At 48.5% G+C, this 18,064-nt stretch overlaps 1 protein-coding gene across 1 annotated transcript in view; it reads left to right on the top strand.

Annotated features, from left to right (window-relative positions):
* The window catches only part of RCSD1 (RCSD domain containing 1), a 92,784-nt gene that overhangs the window by 902 nt on the left and 73,818 nt on the right, over positions 1-18,064 (top strand). The gene's annotated exons all lie outside the window — the stretch shown is intronic.

The following is an 18,064-nucleotide window of genomic DNA, read 5'->3' as shown; positions in this document are numbered from 1 at the left end:
GCTCTCCTGTATTCTGTATCTCTGGGACTTGTAGTTCTCCTCCGTGTGCTGGGCACGGTCAGTGTCAGCCGCCCTCCTGTATTCTGTATCTCTGGGGCTTGTAGTTCTCCTCCGTGTGCTGGGCACGGTCAGTGTCAGCCGCTCTCCTGTATTCTGTATCTCTGGGACTTGTAGTTCTCCTCCGTGTGCTGGGCACGGTCAGTGTCAGACGCTCTCCTGTATTCTGTATCTCTGGGACTTGTAGTTCTCCTCCGTGTGCTGGGCACGGTCAGTGTCAGCTGCCCTCCTGTATTCTGTATCGCTGGGACTTGTAGTTCTCCTCCGTGTGCTGGGCACGGTCAGTGTCAGCCGCTCTCATGTATTCTGTATCTCTGGGACTTGTAGTTCTCCTCCGTGTGCTGGGGACGGTCAGTGTCAGCCGCCCTCCTGTATTCTGTATCTCTGGGGCTTGTAGTTCTCCTCCGTGTGCTGGGCACGGTCAGTGTCAGCCGCTCTCCTGTATTCTGTATCTCTGGGACTTGTAGTTCTCCTCCGTGTGCTGGGCACGGTCAGTGTCAGCCGCTCTCCTGTATTCTGTATCTCTGGGACTTGTAGTTCTCCTCCGTGTGCTGGGCACGGTCAGTGTCAGCCGCTCTCCTGTATTCTGTATCTCTGGGACTTGTAGTTCTCCTCGTGTGCTGGGCACGGTCAGTGTCAGCCGCTCTCCTGTATTCTGTATCTCTGGGACTTGTAGTTCTCCTCCGTGTGCTGGGCACGGTCAGTGTCAGCCGCTCTCCTGTATTCTGTATCTCTGGGACTTGTAGTTCTCCTCCGTGTGCTGGGCACGGTCAGTGTCAGCCGCTCTCCTGTATTCTGTATCTCTGGGACTTGTAGTTCTCCTCCGTGTGCTGGGCACGGTCAGTGTCAGCCGCTCTCCTGTATTCTGTATCTCTGGGACTTGTAGTTCTCCTCCGTGTGCTGGGGACGGTCAGTGTCAGCCGCTCTCCTGTATTCTGTATCTCTGGGACTTGTAGTTCTCCTCCGTGTGCTGGGCACGGTCAGTGTCAGCCGCTCTCCTGTATTCTGTATCTCTGGGACTTGTAGTTCTCCTCCGTGTGCTGGGCACGGTCAGTGTCAGCCGCTCTCCTGTATTCTGTATCTCTGGGACTTGTAGTTCTCCTCCGTGTGCTGGGGACGGTCAGTGTCAGCCGCTCTCCTGTATTCTGTATCTCTGGGACTTGTAGTTCTCCTCCGTGTGCTGGGCACGGTCAGTGTCAGCCGCTCTCCTGTATTCTGTATCTCTGGGACTTGTAGTTCTCCTCCGTGTGCTGGGCACGGTCAGTGTCAGCCGCTCTCCTGTATTCTGTATCTCTGGGACTTGTAGTTCTCCTCCGTGTGCTGGGCACGGTCAGTGTCAGCCGCTCTCCTGTATTCTGTATCTCTGGGACTTGTAGTTCTCCTCCGTGTGCTGGGCACGGTCAGTGTCAGCCGCTCTCCTGTATGCTGTATCTCTGGGGCTTGTAGTTCTCCTCCGTGTGCTGGGCACGGTCAGTGTCAGCCGCTCTCCTGTATTCTGTATCTCTGGGGCTTGTAGTTCTCCTCCGTGTGCTGGGGACGGTCAGTGTCAGCCGCTCTCCTGTATTCTGTATCTCTGGGACTTGTAGTTCTCCTCGTGTGCTGGGCACGGTCAGTGTCAGCCGCTCTCCTGTATTCTGTATCTCTGGGACTTGTAGTTCTCCTCGTGTGCTGGGGACGGTCAGTGTCAGCCGCTCTCCTGTATTCTGTATCTCTGGGACTTGTAGTTCTCCTCCGTGTGCTGGGCACGGTCAGTGTCAGCCGCTCTCCTGTATTCTGTATCTCTGGGGCTTGTAGTTCTCCTCCGTGTGCTGGGGACGGTCAGTGTCAGCCGCTCTCCTGTATTCTGCTGTATCTCTGGGACTTGTAGTTCTCCTCGTGTGCTGGGCACGGTCAGTGTCAGCCGCTCTCCTGTATTCTGTATCTCTGGGACTTGTAGTTCTCCTCCGTGTGCTGGGCACGGTCAGTGTCAGCCGCCCTCCTGTATTCTGTATCTCTGGGACTTGTAGTTCTCCTCCGTGTGCTGGGCACGGTCAGTGTCAGCCGCCCTCCTGTATTCTGTATCTCTGGGACTTGTAGTTCTCCTCGTGTGCTGGGCACGGTCAGTGTCAGCCGCTCTCCTGTATTCTGTATCTCTGGGACTTGTAGTTCTCCTCCGTGTGCTGGGGACGGTCAGTGTCAGCCGCTCTCCTGTATTCTGTATCTCTGGGACTTGTAGTTCTCCTCCGTGTGCTGGGCACGGTCAGTGTCAGCCGCTCTCCTGTATTCTGTATCTCTGGGACTTGTAGTTCTCCTCGTGTGCTGGGGACGGTCAGTGTCAGCCGCTCTCCTGTATTCTGTATCTCTGGGACTTGTAGTTCTCCTCCGTGTGCTGGGCACGGTCAGTGTCAGCCGCTCTCCTGTATTCTGTATCTCTGGGGCTTGTAGTTCTCCTCCGTGTGCTGGGGACGGTCAGTGTCAGCCGCTCTCCTGTATTCTGTATCTCTGGGACTTGTAGTTCTCCTCGTGTGCTGGGGACGGTCAGTGTCAGCCGCTCTCCTGTATTCTGTATCTCTGGGACTTGTAGTTCTCCTCCGTGTGCTGGGCACGGTCAGTGTCCGCCGCTCTCCTGTATTCTGTATCTCTGGGACTGTTACGTCGTTTTCTGTGGATTTATCTTTATATGTAATAATTGGTAGAAATTGTTGTAATTGATTCTGATTGTCGCAGACTTTCTCCCCCCCCCCAGGGGTCAGTGATGGGGGAGGTCACGAGACGTTATCTGTAGGTAAATCTGCGGCGTGTGATCACCTCCTGACTTCTCTGCACCCAGCGGAGCATGTGACATGTTCTGACATCCCGGGCGGTCCTCATCACATTTGGATTGTACTCAGGATCATTACAAGTAAAATAACAACAAAATGAGCTAAAAAATGTGCACGAATGGACGGGGTGTAATGCTTCATGTCACCTGTGGTGGCGCTGCAGGAAAACTGAACACTCAGGGCCTGCTTCATTATGGCATCAGCCCCAATACTCCACAACTGCACATGTTAGAGTGGTCATGTATTGTGGGCAGCCTAATGCGCACCTGTGCAATACTCATGTTGGCCAGCCTAAGGCACACCTGTGCAATAACCATGCTGGCCAGCGTAATGCTCACCTGTGCAATAATCATGCTGGCCAGACTAAGGAGCACCTGTGCAATAATCATGCTGGCCAGACTAAGGAGCATCTGTGCAATCATCATGCTGGTCAGACTAAGGCGCACCTGTGCAATAATCATGCTGGCCAGCCTAAGGCCTCCGCCACACATCCGTGAAAACCACGTCCGTGTAAAACGGGCCGTTTTTCGGGTCCGTTTTTTGTTTTTTAGGTCCGTTTTTATGGTATGTGTGGCCTGCGTGTGTATCCCGTATGCTAGCCGTATGTGCGTGCGGAATGTCCGTGTGTGCGTGAGTGAAATAACTGACATGTGTATGCGTTGTCCGTGTGAAATGTACGTGTGTGATGCAAAATGTCGTTACTACATATCGAAAGACAGAGTAGCGGGATGAGAATGAACTCGGGTGAACTTCACCCGACTTCATTGTCATGCTGCGGCTCTGTCTTTGTGCCGTGCAGGGCCGGATTAAGGTTGGTGGGGGCCCCTGGGCAGAAAATCTGGTGGGGGCCCCATAAACGTTAACATTTTTAGCCATAACAGTAGAGCACGAACTGTAGCATTTAGATATAAATCCAATAAACATGTATCTTGCCATATTCAGATTTACAGGACTACAATACAGATACAGTCCAGGATCACTCACAGCCGTCACTTATACAAAGAAAGTAGAGTAAAGGGGGCTTTACACGCTGCGACATCGCTAATGCGGAGTCGTTGGGGTCACGGAATTCGTGACGCACATTCGGCCGCATTAGCGATGCCGTTTCGTGTGACACCGATAAGCGATTTTGCATCGTTGCAATAACGTGCAAAATCGCTAATCGGTGACATGGGGGTCCATTCTCTAATATCGTTGCTGCAGTAGTAACGAAGTTGTTCCTCGTTCCTGTGGCAGCACACATCGCTCCGTGTGACACCGCAGGAACGAGGAGGCTCCCCTTACCTGCCTCCCGGCCGCTATGCGGAAGGAAGGAGGTGGGCGGGATGTTACATCCCGCTCATCTCCTCCCCTCCGCTGCTATTGGGCGGCGGTTAAGTGACGCTTCAGTGGCGTCGCTGTGACGCCGCATGGACCGCCCCCTTAGAAAGGAGGCGGTTCGCCGGTCACAGCGACGTCGCCGGACAGGTAAGTATGTGTGACGGCTCTGGGCGATGTTGTGCGGCACGGGCAGCGATTTGCCCGTGTCGCGCAACAGATGGGGGCGGGTACGCACGCTAGCGATATCGGGACCGATATCGCAGCGTGTAAAGCGGCCTTTACTCACATATTTTTAATTGATCCCAATGTTAAGGCAGCCAGGGACGGCTCCAGGTTTTTGTGGTCCCCGGTTGAGTCTCAGTGGGCCCCATCCACACACAGACACACACATACACATACAGGCATACGTACATATACATATTTGAAGACAAATTCACAAAAATACATTTAAACAGACAAATATATGCACAGTCATATACACTGACATATATGCAGACACAGATGCATTACAGGTATTAATATGGAGAAGTCACAAGCAGCCTCACTCCCCTCTCCCGCTTGTTTCCAGCTCCTCCAGGACATATGGCTGTGTTGCATGATGGCCATCAATAACAGACATGACTGCACACCATGCACACTGACACAGCACTGATGTATATACATCACAGGAGGGGCTGGGGCCTACAATAAATACATTACAGGAGGGGCAGGGGGCATAGACATTACTGGGGGGGGCATAGACGTTTCTGGAGTGGCAAACCGCTCTGGTGGCGTACACATTACTGGGATGGGTGGCTTAGCGCTCTGGGGGACACATATAGTTCTGGGGTGCCGCATAGACTGCTCTGATTCATATATACACACACACAGCTCTGCTTCAAACACACAGCTCTGCTTCACACACACAGCTCTGCTTCACACCACACATCTTTCTTCAGCTCTGCTTCACACACACACAGCTCTGCTTCACACACACACACAGCTCTGCTTCACACACACACACAGCTCTGCTTCACACCACAAATCTTTCTTCAGCTCTGCTTCACACACAGCTCTGCTTCACACCACACATCTTTCTTCAGCTCTGCTTCACACACAGCTCTGCTTCACACCACACATCTTTCTTCAGCTCTGCTTCACACACACACACACAGCTCTGCTTCACACCACAAATCTTTCTTCAGCTCTGCTTCACACACAGCTCTGCTTCACACCACACATCTTTCTTCAGCTCTGCTTCACACACACACACAGCTCTGCTTCACACACACACACAGCTCTGCTTCACACCACAAATCTTTCTTCAGCTCTGCTTCACACATAGCTCTGCTTCACACCACACATCTTTCTTCAGCTCTGCTTCACACACAGCTCTGCTTCACACCACACATCTTTCTTCAGCTCTGCTTCACACACACACACACAGCTCTGCTTCACACCACACATCTTTCTTCAGCTCTGCTTCTCTCACACACACACAGCTCTGCTTCACACCACACATCTTTCTTCAGCTCTGCTTCTCTCACACACACACAGCTCTGCTTCACACACAGACACACACACAGCTCTGCTTCACACACAGACACACACACAGCTCTGCTTCACACCACACATTTCTTCAGCTCTGCTTCACACACACACAGCTCTCTTTCACACACACTCACACACAGCTCTGCTTCACACACAGACACACACACACAGCTCTGCTTCACACCACACATATTTCTTCAGCTCTGCTTCACACACAGCTCTGCTTCACACACACAGCTCTCTTTCACACACACACACACAGCTCTGCTTCACACACAGACACACACACAGCTCTGCTTCACACCACACATTTCTTCAGCTCTGCTTCACACACACACAGCTCTCTTTCACACACACTCACACACAGCTCTGCTTCACACACAGACACACACACAGCTCTGCTTCACACCACACATATTTCTTCAGCTCTGCTTCACACACAGCTCTGCTTCACACACACACAGCTCTCTTTCACACACACACTCACACACACAGCTCTGCTTCACACACAGACACACACACAGCTGCTTCACACCACACATTTCTTCAGCTCTGCTTCACACACAGCTCTGCTTCACACACACACAGCTCTCTTTCACACTCACACACACAGCTCTGCTTCACACACAGACACACACACACACAGCTCTGCTTCACACCTCACATATTTCTTCAGCTCTGCTTCACACACAGCTCTGCTTCACACACACACAGCTCTCTTTCACACACACACTCACACACACAGCTCTGCTTCACACACACAGCTCTGCTTCACACACACAGCTCTGCATCACACACACAGCTCTGCATCACACCACACAGCTCTGCATCACACACACAGCTCTGCATCACACCACACAGCTCTGCATCACACACACAGCTCTGCATCACACCACACAGCTCTGCATCACACCACACAGCTCTGCATCACACACACAGCTCTGCATCACACACACAGCTCTGCATCACACCACACAGCTCTGCATCACACCACACAGCTCTGCATCACACACACAGCTCTGCATCACACCACACAGCTCTGCATCACACACACAGCTCTGCATCACACCACACAGCTCTGCATCACACCACACAGCTCTGCATCACACCACACAGCTCTGCATCACACCACACAGCTCTGCATCACACCACACATCTTTCTTCAGCTCTGTCCCTACCTGCTCTGATGCCATCCTCCTGCTGCTCCGGTATAGGCCGCCATCGTCCTGCTGCTGTTCCGGTGCCGCGGCCATTCTCCTGCTCCGGTTAGTCTCCTCTCCTGGCCGCGGCGTGGGTCTTCTCCGCGGCCGGCCGCGCGCGTGGGTCCTCTCCTCCGCGGCCGGCCGCGCGCGTGGGTCCTCTCCTCCGCGGCCGGCCGCGCGCGTGGGTCCTCTCCTCCGCGGCCGGCCAGCCAGCCGGCCGCCCGCGTGGGTCCTCTCCTCCGCGGCCTGTCAGCCGGCCGCGCGCGTGGGTCTTCTCCGCGGCGGCGTCCTGCTGTGACGTCCGCGGCGTCCTGCTGTGACGTCCGCAGCATTGGACGCCGCAGCAGAGCAGGGAGCAGGCACACCTCTGACCCCGGAAGTACAAACGATGGTACTTCCGAGGTCAATCAGCGTCCTGTGCCCGCAGCTTGTTTTTGCGTCTTAGAGACGCAGATACAAATAAATGTAGGTGCCCCCCCCCCCCCCGAAAACACAGCTGATTTAGACTGTCTTAACGGAGGGGGAGCGGGTGTGAAGAAAAGAAAAAAAAAATTGCTGACGGGTGGCAAGTATGGCCCTGGTGGTGGGGGCCCCCTTGGAAGCTCTTTTGGTGGGGGCCCCGGGGCTGAAGCCCCGCCTGCCCCGCCTATAATCCGGCCCTGGTGCCGTGTACTGATTAGCGGTCACCTGTGAAGGATTCACCGGTGACCGCTAATCCCCCGAGTGACTGAATTGTCCCCCCCTCTCTCATACTCACCGTTCCCCGATCACCGGCGCTGCACGGCGTTCACACTGCTCCGGCGGCTTTTTCTAATTTGAAAAAGCCGGCCGCTCATTAAACAATCTCGTATTCCCTGCTTTCCCCGCCCACCGGCGCCTGTGATTGGTTGCAGTCACACACACCCACCACGGTGAGTGACAGGTGTCTCACTGCACCCAATCACAGCAGCCGGTGGGCGTGTCTATACTGTGCAGTGAAATAAATAAATAAATAATTAAAAAAACCGGCGTGCGGTCCCCCCCCATTTTAATACCAGCCAGATGAAGCCATACGGCTGAAGGCTGGTATTCTCAGGATGGGGAGCTCCACGTTATGGGGAGCCCCCCACCCTAACAATATCAGTCAGCAGCCGCCCAGAATTGCCGCATACATTAGATGCGACAGTTCTGGGACTGTACCCGGCTCTTCCCGATTTACCCTGGTGCGTTGGCAAATCGGGGTAATAAGGAGTTATTGGCAGCCCATAGCTGCCAATAAGTCCTAGATTAATCATGTCAGGCGTCTCCCCGAGATACCTTCCATGATTAATCTGTAAATTACAGGAAATAAAAACACACACCCGAAAAATCCTTTATTATAAATAAAAAACACAAACAAATTCCCTCATTACCAATTTATTAACCCCGACAAACCCTCCATGTCCGGCGTAATCCACGGACCTCCAGCGTCGCATCCAGCTCTGCTGCATGGAGGTGACAGGAGCAGCAGAAGACACCGCCGCTCCTGTCACCTCCACGCACCTAATGAGATGAGTAGCGCGATCAGCTGCTGTCACTGAGGTTACCCGCGGCCACCGCTGGATCCAGCGGTGGCCGCGAGTTACCTGACTGACAGCTGCTGATCGCGCTACTCATCTCATTAGCTGCGTGGAGGTGACAGGAGCGGCGGTGTATTCTGCTGCTCCTGTCACCTCCATGCAGCAGAGCTGGATGCGACGCTGGAGGTCCGTGGATTACGCCGGACATGGAGGGCTTTGTCGGGGTTAATAAATTGGTAATGAGGGACTTTGTTAGTGTTTTTTATTTCTAATAAAGGATTTTTTCGGGTGTGTGTGTTTTTTTACTGTAACTTACAGATTAATCATGGAGGGTGTCTCATAGACGCCTGACATGATTAATCTAGGACTTATTGGCAGCTATGGGCTGCCAATAACTCCTTATTACCCCGATTTGCCAACGCACCAGGGTAAATCGGGAAGAGCCGGGTACAGCCCCAGAACTGTCGCATATAATGTATGCGGCAATTCTGGGCGGCTGCTGACTGATATTGTTAGGGTGGGGGGCTCCCCATAACGTGGAGCTCCCCATCCTGAGAATACCAGCCTTCAGCCGTATGGCTTTATCTGGCTGGTATTAAAATGGGGGGGACCGCACGCCGGTTTTTTTAATTATTTATTTATTTATTTCACTGCACAGTATAGACACGCCCACCGGCTGCTGTGATTGGGTGCAGTGAGACACCTGTCACTCAGCGTGGTGGGCGTGTCTCACTGCAACCAATCATAGACGCCGGTGGGCGGGGAAAGCAGGGAATACGAGATTGTTTAATGAGCGGCCGGCTTTTTCAAATTAGAAAAAGCCGCCGGAGCAGTGTGAACGCCGTGCAGCGCCGGTGATCGGGGAACGGTGAGTATGAGAGAGGGGGGGACACTTCAGTCACTCGGGGGATTAGCGGTCACCGGTGAATCCTTCACAGGTGACCGCTAATCAGTACATGGCACAAAGACAGAGCCGCAGCATGACAATGAAGTCGGGTGAAGTTCACCCGAGTTCATTCTCATCCCGCTACTCTGTCTTCCGACATGTAGTAACGACATTTTGCATCACACACGTACATTTCCCACGGACAACGCATACACGTCAGTTATTTCACTCACGCACACACGGACATTCCACACGCACATACGGCTAGCATACGGGATACACACGCAGGCCACACATACCATAAAAACGGACCTAAAAAACGGAAAACGGACCCGAAAAACGGCCCGTTTTACACGGACGTGGTTTTCATGGATGTGTGGCGGAGGCCATAATAACATTGGTGCACGTTTGGCCATGTCTCCAGTATACACGGAAACGGACCAAACACGCACGTGTTTCATGGATGTGTGTTTCAGGCCTAAGGCGCACCTGTGCAATAATCATGCTGGCTTGCCTAAGGCGCACCTGTGCAATAATCATGCTGGCCAGCCTAAGGCGCACCTGTGCCATAATCATACTGTCAGGTGGATGGATTATCTCCGCAGAGGAGAAGTGATCACTAACAGAGATTTATACAAATTTGTGAACAATATTTAAGAGAAAAAGGCCTTTTGATGCACATAAAGTCATAGATCTTTGCATTCAGCATTTTTATTTCGCCCCTGGATACAAGCGTCTGTATCAGTGATCTGTGCCTGGACCTGTGCGCACATGTGGACACAGGAGGCTGCACTGAGCTGTCACTATAGATCCGTCATTGCATCCCTGTCTGGAGACCCCCGGGGGTATATAGGGGTCCGGCTGGAGAGGGTCTCACTACAGGGGAGCGGGCAGGGGCTGTGGCAGCTCCTGGGCTGCTACTATGAAACTTTTGAGAGGCAGAGGCACCATGGTGGTCTCTGTATTTTTGGGGTGATGTGGAGATCATTATGGGGGGCACCATGGATGTAGCTGTGGGGGCACCGTGTCTGTGATTATGGGGCATCGTGGCAATATGGAGACAACATGGAAGACCTGCAGATGGTGTTATAGGAAGAGAATGAATGTTGTTATTATGGGGGCACGATAACCCTCGTGTTGAGGCGCGGTGGATGTTGATATTTCGGGAGGTGGTGGATGCTGTTATGGAGCACCATGTTTTATTTTTTAATGGAACGGCGACTACAGGTATGGGAGCACTATAGATGTTGTGATTATGGGGGCACTATATAGTTATGGGGCACTATGACTCTAGTTATGGGGTACTATAGATGAGGTGAGCGTTTTAGAGGATTAAGACCTGGAAACCATCAGCATGCTGGTGCCGTCAGGCTTTATCTCATTATCTATATCTAGAACTTTCAACTGGTGACATAGATGAGTGGTCATGGGAGGAGGACTGGGCACTCTCTGGGCTTATCCCCATAGGTGGACGCCATGATGGAACGTGGGGTCTTCACAATCCAGTGGGCCTCATTGCTGTGTGCGGTTCCACATCCTGACATCATGGCTTCCATCCTCATCACGGGCGGGAGAGAATGTCTCCAGTGTAGTCATGAGATCATCGGGGCGGGGGACGGATCCTATAGAGACCAGGACCATGACTCCGTGGAAGAATTGAGTTGTACACCGATGGTTAAAAGCCACCAACATGGCCGCCTTTACTTGTTTGCTTTTCCACTTGTCTAAAATTCTCCACCCTCTGTTGACATCCGCAGTTCAAGAGTTCCAAAAAATGCGAGCGACTCCCCTGTATGATCCATACCAGCGATCATGCAGAGACGGCAACTTCTGGGCTCCAATGCAAAATTTTGCTGGACATGCAAAGTGCTTACAAGCTCTCCCCTACTGAACTTGGAGGCTGTCCGGAATCTCTGGAGTTAACTCTTAGCTCCCCTTTCTGGCAAATGCAAAGCTTCATCAAGGGTTCCAAAAAAAGACGAGTGACTACCCCTATGAGATCCATACCAGCTGTTATACGGAGAGCAAAATCTGGCCAAACATGCGCAGTGCTTACAAGCTCTCTCCTACTGAGTTTCGAGGCTGTCTGGAATCTCTGGAGTTAACTCTTAGCTCCCAATTCCGGCGATTGCAAAGCTTCATCAAGAGTTCCAAAAAAATGAGTGACTACCCCTGTATGATCCATACCAGCGATCATACCGAGACAGCAAAATCTGGCGAACATGCGCAGTGCTTACAAGCTCTCTCCTACTGAACTTGGAGGCTATCTGGAATCTCTGGAGTTAACTCTTAGCTCCCCATTCTGGCAAATGCAAAGCTTCATCAAGGGTTCCAAATAAGACAAGTGACTACCCCTGTATGATCCATACCAGTGGTCATACTGAGACAGCATTATCTGGCCACACATGCGCAGTGCTTACAAGCTCTCTTCTACTGAGCTTGGAGGCTGTCCGGAATCTCTGGAGTTAACTCTTAGCTCCTCTTCCTGGCGAATCACGAACTACATCAAGAGTTTGCGGTTCAGGACAGCAACAAAACGATGCCGCTGGGCTTGAGTGGTCAGTGAATCGGGAGCGCACCCCTTCCCACACCAACGAGGAAGACTGCGCGACTATCTCTTAATGGGGCAGAGGGGCGTTTTGGGCCCTCTCAGGCCCTGGAGCCATCCCGACACCTCCTATAGTTACTCTCCTCGCTTTCTTAGAAATGGATAACAGATACTGTATATTTCCAGTAGAAATGGCTATTAAACAGCAGAGCTGCACCGCTAGTGCTCTCTGTTGTCTGCCATGAAATCAGAAATCCTTAATTGCTTGCGTCTGCTACTAAGCAGGACTTCCAGCTAATGTAAATGGTGTCTGCCCGTAGCCAGACGGAATAGTCACATAAATGAGCAATGCCGCGCTCCTGCGCTGCGTAAACACGATGACAGCTGCGGAGTCCAGACTGCTGCACAGGCCATCGCTGAGATATTCACAGCATCTCGAAAAATGTCCGACCGCTCTTGGATTGAAATCAGGGTTAGAGAAAGGTCTGTAGATGCCTCTGGGCCAAACATGTTGAGGCATTCATGGGTGAAGTACCGGCACGTAAACGGGGATCTCGTCTGGGGGGTGGGTGGTCTCCTCCCTTACCAGACAAATTTTGTGCAGGTATTAGTATGCTCAGTAGATAAATAATACCTCCATACAGTGCTGCATTATAGTGCTATACAGTGCTTTAATCAAAGTTCCATAAAATATCCAAATAAAGCCAACACACTTTATAGCACTGTACTTTTTGTATTAACATATCCACCTAGATAATATCACCAAACTGTGCATACATTAGTGCTGTACTGTTTGTACTAATGTATACTATATACCCTCCTAGATAATATCACCAAACTGTGCATACATTATAGTGCTATAGTGTGCTTTATTTAGAGAACCATAAAGTACAAAATAATAGCATCATGCAGTGACAAAATGATAGTCAACAGTATTATACACTGCTCAAATATTAGTATCATATACCATCCAAATTATACCGCCATATGGTGCCCACATCTTAGAGTTACAAAGAACACATGGCAATACTATACATTTCCTACGTAATGCAGTCATACAGATCCTACATGATAGTGTCATACACTGAAATACAACATTGCTACACATGACTCAAAGAATGGTGCATAATAGTTACCAAATTATGCCGCGTGTGTCGCGTCCGCAGGTTACATCTTGGATTGGAGCACATTTACTTTCTTTTGATGCTGAAAGGGTTAAGGACTTTTTCTCTGCTGGGTGAAATTACTTATAGCTTTAGTCACAGCTGCAGCAATTTGTCCTCATGCCCTTCTGCTCTATATACCCACTCCTGGCTTTACTCCATATTGGTGATGGATTCTCTATCCTGACGACTTTGAAGGATCTTGTCTCTGCATAGCTGTGGTGTCGTTTCAGTTGCAGCTGCGAACTTTCCTGCAGAAGTAACCTGGGAGTGCTTTTTGTTGTGTCTTTACCCACCCGTGTTGTTTTATTAGTAGTGGAACTAGTGTCTTGTTGACCTGCTCACTAGACAGGATAAGTTCAGGGTCAATGAGGGCCTAGGCACGTGATGGCGCACGGTGGAATAACTTGTCTAGAGACAGTAGGGAGATCAGAGATCACTGATATATTCTTTATCCTGACCACTTTGAAGGATCTTGTCTCTGCATAGCTGCGGTGTCGTTTCAGTTGCAGCTGGGAAGTTTTCTGCTGAAGAAACCTAGGAGCACTTTTTGTTGTATCTTTAACCACCCATGTTATTTTATTGCAGTAGTGGGACTAGTGTCTTGTTGACCTACTCACTACTGAGGGTAAGTTCAGGGCCAGCAAAGGCCTAGGCATGTTACGGCGCATGGGGGAAGGACCTGTCTAGAGAAGTTAGGGAGCTCAGTGATATATTCTTTATCCTGACCACTTTGAAGGAGCTCATCTCTGCATAGCTGTGGTGTTGTTTCAGTTGCAGCTGCGAAGTTTTCTGCTGAAGAAACCTAGGAGTGCTTTATGTTGTATCTTTATTCATCCATATTGTTTTATCATAGTAGTGGAACTAGTGTCTTGTTGATCTGCTCAGTAGCCAGGGTAAGTTCAGGGTCAGTGAGGGCCTAGGCTTGTGATGGCGCACGGGGGAAGGACCCGTCTAGAGACATTAGGAAGATCAGTGATATATTCTTTATCCTGACCACTTTGAAGGAGCTTGTCTCTACATAGCTGTGGTGTTGTTTCAGTTGCAGCTGCGAAGTTTTCTGCTGAAGAAACCTAGGAGTGCTTTATGTTGTATCTTTATTCATCCGAGTTGTTTTATCGTAGTAGTGGAACTAGTGTCTTGTTGATCTGCTCACTAGCCAGGAAAAGTTCAGGGTCATTGAGGGCCTAGGCACGTGATGGCGCACGGGGGAATGACCCGTCTAGAGACATTAGGGAGATCAGTGACATATTCTTTATCCTGACCACTTTGAAGGATCTTGTCTCTGCATAGCTGTGGTGTTGTTGTAGTTACAGCTGTGAAGTTTCCTGCTGACGAAACCTAGGAGTGCTTTTGTTGTATCTCTACCCACCTGGGTTGTTATATTGTAGTAGTGGAATTAGTGTCTCGTTGACCCTCTCACTAGCCAAGGTATTTTCTGGATCTGTGAGGGCTTAGGCATGTAACGGCGCATGGGGGAAGGACACGTCTAAAGACGTTAGGGAACTCTGAGGTCAGTGATATATTTTTAATCCTGACCCCTTTGAAGGAGTCTGTCTCTGCATAGCTGTGGTGTCAATTCAGTTGCAGCTGCGAAGTTTTCTGCTGAAGAATCCTAGGAGTGCTTTTTGTTGTATCTTTACCCACCCGGGTTGTTATATTGTAGTAGCGCAACTAGTGTCTCGTTGACCTGCTCACTAGCCAGGGTCAGTTCAGGGTCAGTGAGGGCCTAGGGACGTGACGGTGCACAGGGGAAGGACCTGTATAGTAATGTTAGGGAGCTCAGGGATCAGTCACAGGTGAGTGTGTGGTAGTGACCTCTCCCCCTCTCTCTAACGCCAGGGCCTTCCTTAACATCTCCCTGGGTTTCCCTCGCCCCGGTGTGACACATATAGCACCCACATATTGATGTTGTAACGAACACATTAATACGGTAATATGAAGTGCCAAAAAATCTGTCATATAGTGCCCAAATAAATACCATCATACAGCATCTACTTCAGACCAGGGAAAAAGTGCTGGACAGTTGATGGGGTAATGCCAAATACTGTAGTACAATACGGTATTCAAATAATACTGCTATATAGTGCCACTCATACTAGTACTATATAGTGTCCAAATAAAAATTCTATATATCAGCACTATTTAGAACGCGCAGACAGCGTTCCTTGCCCCCGCTGCCCTGGTATTAGCGCGCCCCTGGCGTTATGTTGCCCCCTAGGGGTCAGAATGACAATGCATATATGCAGTATATATCCAGCGCATTGGCATGTATATGAGGAGTCTCCTCCGGCTTAGCTGAATTCCACCGCTGCACATAGACTAATCCATGACTTGGCACCATGTGGCGGTATAACAGCCAACCGCCAGCTATTAATATACCGCGGAGATGTGATCCGGACGCTTATCTGCCATGATATCTGCCAGCCTATTTATAACCTATAAAACATCAGACCTTTTACTGCAGATAATCCAGAGCGTTTTCTAAGAATTAAGGACGGATCCCGGTTAATCCCGGCCGGGTAATCCAGGTCAATTATCATTAGACCCCTGCAGCATTAACGGGGGGGAGGGCGAGACTGTGGGAAAAAAAACAGATAGTAGAGCGGTACTAAGTGTGACCGTATATGGCAGTAATACGGCGTATAGGGGCCATTTCCTGCATTGCTGGGTGACCCCACAGCCTCGTCTTCTGGGAGCGGAGCCTGAGATCTGGCTGTTATTGATGCCACGGCTCTGGGGTCACGTAGCTCTACCCAAAAGATTGGGGTTTTTTAGTATGGAACACTTTTTGAAAAATTTTGACTAATTTAGTCAAATTTTGTATAATCTCATTCATACTTTAAAGAATCCTTATGGCTGTTTTTTTTATTTCATATACAGTCCCTCCTCACCATCAATATTCCCGCTTTTTCAGTTATTTCATCCCATCGCGGTAATAGCTATACTTTTTCCCTTCCATAAAGGAAGTTGGGTCATGTGATCTCCAGTCTGACCACCAGTCCCAGCACATGCACATGGGTAGACAGGAAGTCAGTCTCTAACTTCCTGTAAACTGCAGGATGACATCATCATCACCTATCATATCCTCCCCTGCCAACGCTCACTCCTTACCCACCTGTGCCCTTCTCATCCCTCTGTACATCCTCACACGCAGCTACAGATATTGTGCAATTCTTGTACATAGGGGGCAGTATTATAGTAGTTATATTCCTGTACATAGGGGCAGTATTATAGTAGATATATTCTTGTACATAGGAGCAGTATTATAGTAGTTATATTCTTGTACATAGGGGGCAGTATTATAGTTGTTATATTCTTGTACATAGGGGCAGTATTATAGTAGTTATATTCTTGTACATAGGGGCAGTATTATAGTAGTTATATTCCTGTACATAGGGGGCAGTATTATAGTAGTTATATTCTTGTACATAGGGGCAGTATTATAGTAGTTATATTCCTGTACATAGGGGCAGTATTATAGTAGTAATATTCTTGTACATAGGGGCAGTATTATAGTAGTTATATCCTTGTACATAGGTGGCAGTATTATAGTAGTTATATTCTTGTACATAGGGGCAGTATTATAGTAGTTATATTCTTGTACATAGGAGCAGTATTATAGTAGTTATATTCTTGTATATAGGGGCAGTATTATAGTAGTTATATTCTTAAACATAGGGGGCAGTATTATAGTAGTTATATTCCTGTACATAGGGGCAGTATTATAGTAGTTATATTCTTGTATATAGGGGCAGTATTATAGTAGTTATATTCTTGTACATAGGGGGCAGTATTATTGTAGTTATATTCTTGTACATAGGAGCAGTATTATAGTAGTTATATTAATGTACATAGGGGGCAGTATTATAGTAGTTATATTCTTGTACATAGGGGGCAGTATTATAGTAGTTATATTCTTGTACATAGGGGCAGTATTATAGTAGTTATAGTCTTGTACATAGGGAGCAGTATTATAGTAGTTATATTCTTGTACATATGGGCAGTATTATAGTAGTTATATTCTTGTACATAGGGACAGTATTATAGTAGTTATATTCTTGTACATAGGAGCAGTATTATAGTAGTTATATTCTTGTACATAGGGGCAGTATTATAGTAGTTATTTTCTTGTACATAGGGGCAGTATTATAGTAGTTATATTCTTGTACATAGGGGCAGTATTATAGTAGTTATATTCTTATACATAGGGGCAGTATTATAGTAGTTATTTTCTTGTACATAGGGACAGTATTATAGTAGTTATATTCTTGTACATAGGGGCAGTATTATAGTAGTTATATTCTTGTACATAGGGGCAGTATTATAGTAGTTATATTCTTGTACATAGGGGCAGTATTATAGTAGTTATATTCTTGTACATAGGGGCAGTATTAAAGTAGTTATATTCTTGTATATAGGGGCAGTATTATAGTAGTTATAATCTTGTACATAGGAGCAGTATTATAGTAGTTATATTCTTGTACATAGGGACAGTATTATAGTAGTTATAATCTTGTACATAGGAGCAGTATTATAGTAGTTATATTCTTGTACATAGGGGCAGTATTATAGTAGTTATATTCTTGTACATAGGGGCAGTATTATAGTAGTTATATTCTTGTACATAGGGGCAGTATTGTAGTAGTTATAGTCTTGTACATAGGGGGCAGTATTATAGTAGTTATATTCTTGTACATAGGGACAGTATTATAGTAGTTATAATCTTGTACATAGGAGCAGTATTATAGTAGTTATATTCTTGTACATAGGGGCAGTATTATAGTAGTTATATTCTTGTACATAGGGGCAGTATTATAGTAGTTATATTCTTGTACATAGGGGCAGTATTGTAGTAGTTATAGTCTTGTACATAGGGGGCAGTATTATAGTAGTTATATTCTTGTACATAGGAGCAGTATTATAGTAGTTATATTCTTGTACATAGGGGCAGTATTATAGTAGTTATATTCTTTCACATAGGAGCAGTATTATAGTAGTTATATTCTTGTATATAGG

This window comes from Anomaloglossus baeobatrachus, chromosome 2 (genome assembly GCF_048569485.1).
Source record: "Anomaloglossus baeobatrachus isolate aAnoBae1 chromosome 2, aAnoBae1.hap1, whole genome shotgun sequence".
Classification (NCBI taxonomy): Eukaryota; Metazoa; Chordata; class Amphibia; order Anura; family Aromobatidae; genus Anomaloglossus; species Anomaloglossus baeobatrachus.
The sequence above is the reverse complement of the archived record's forward strand: the minus strand, read 5'-3'. Positions and strand labels throughout refer to the sequence as shown.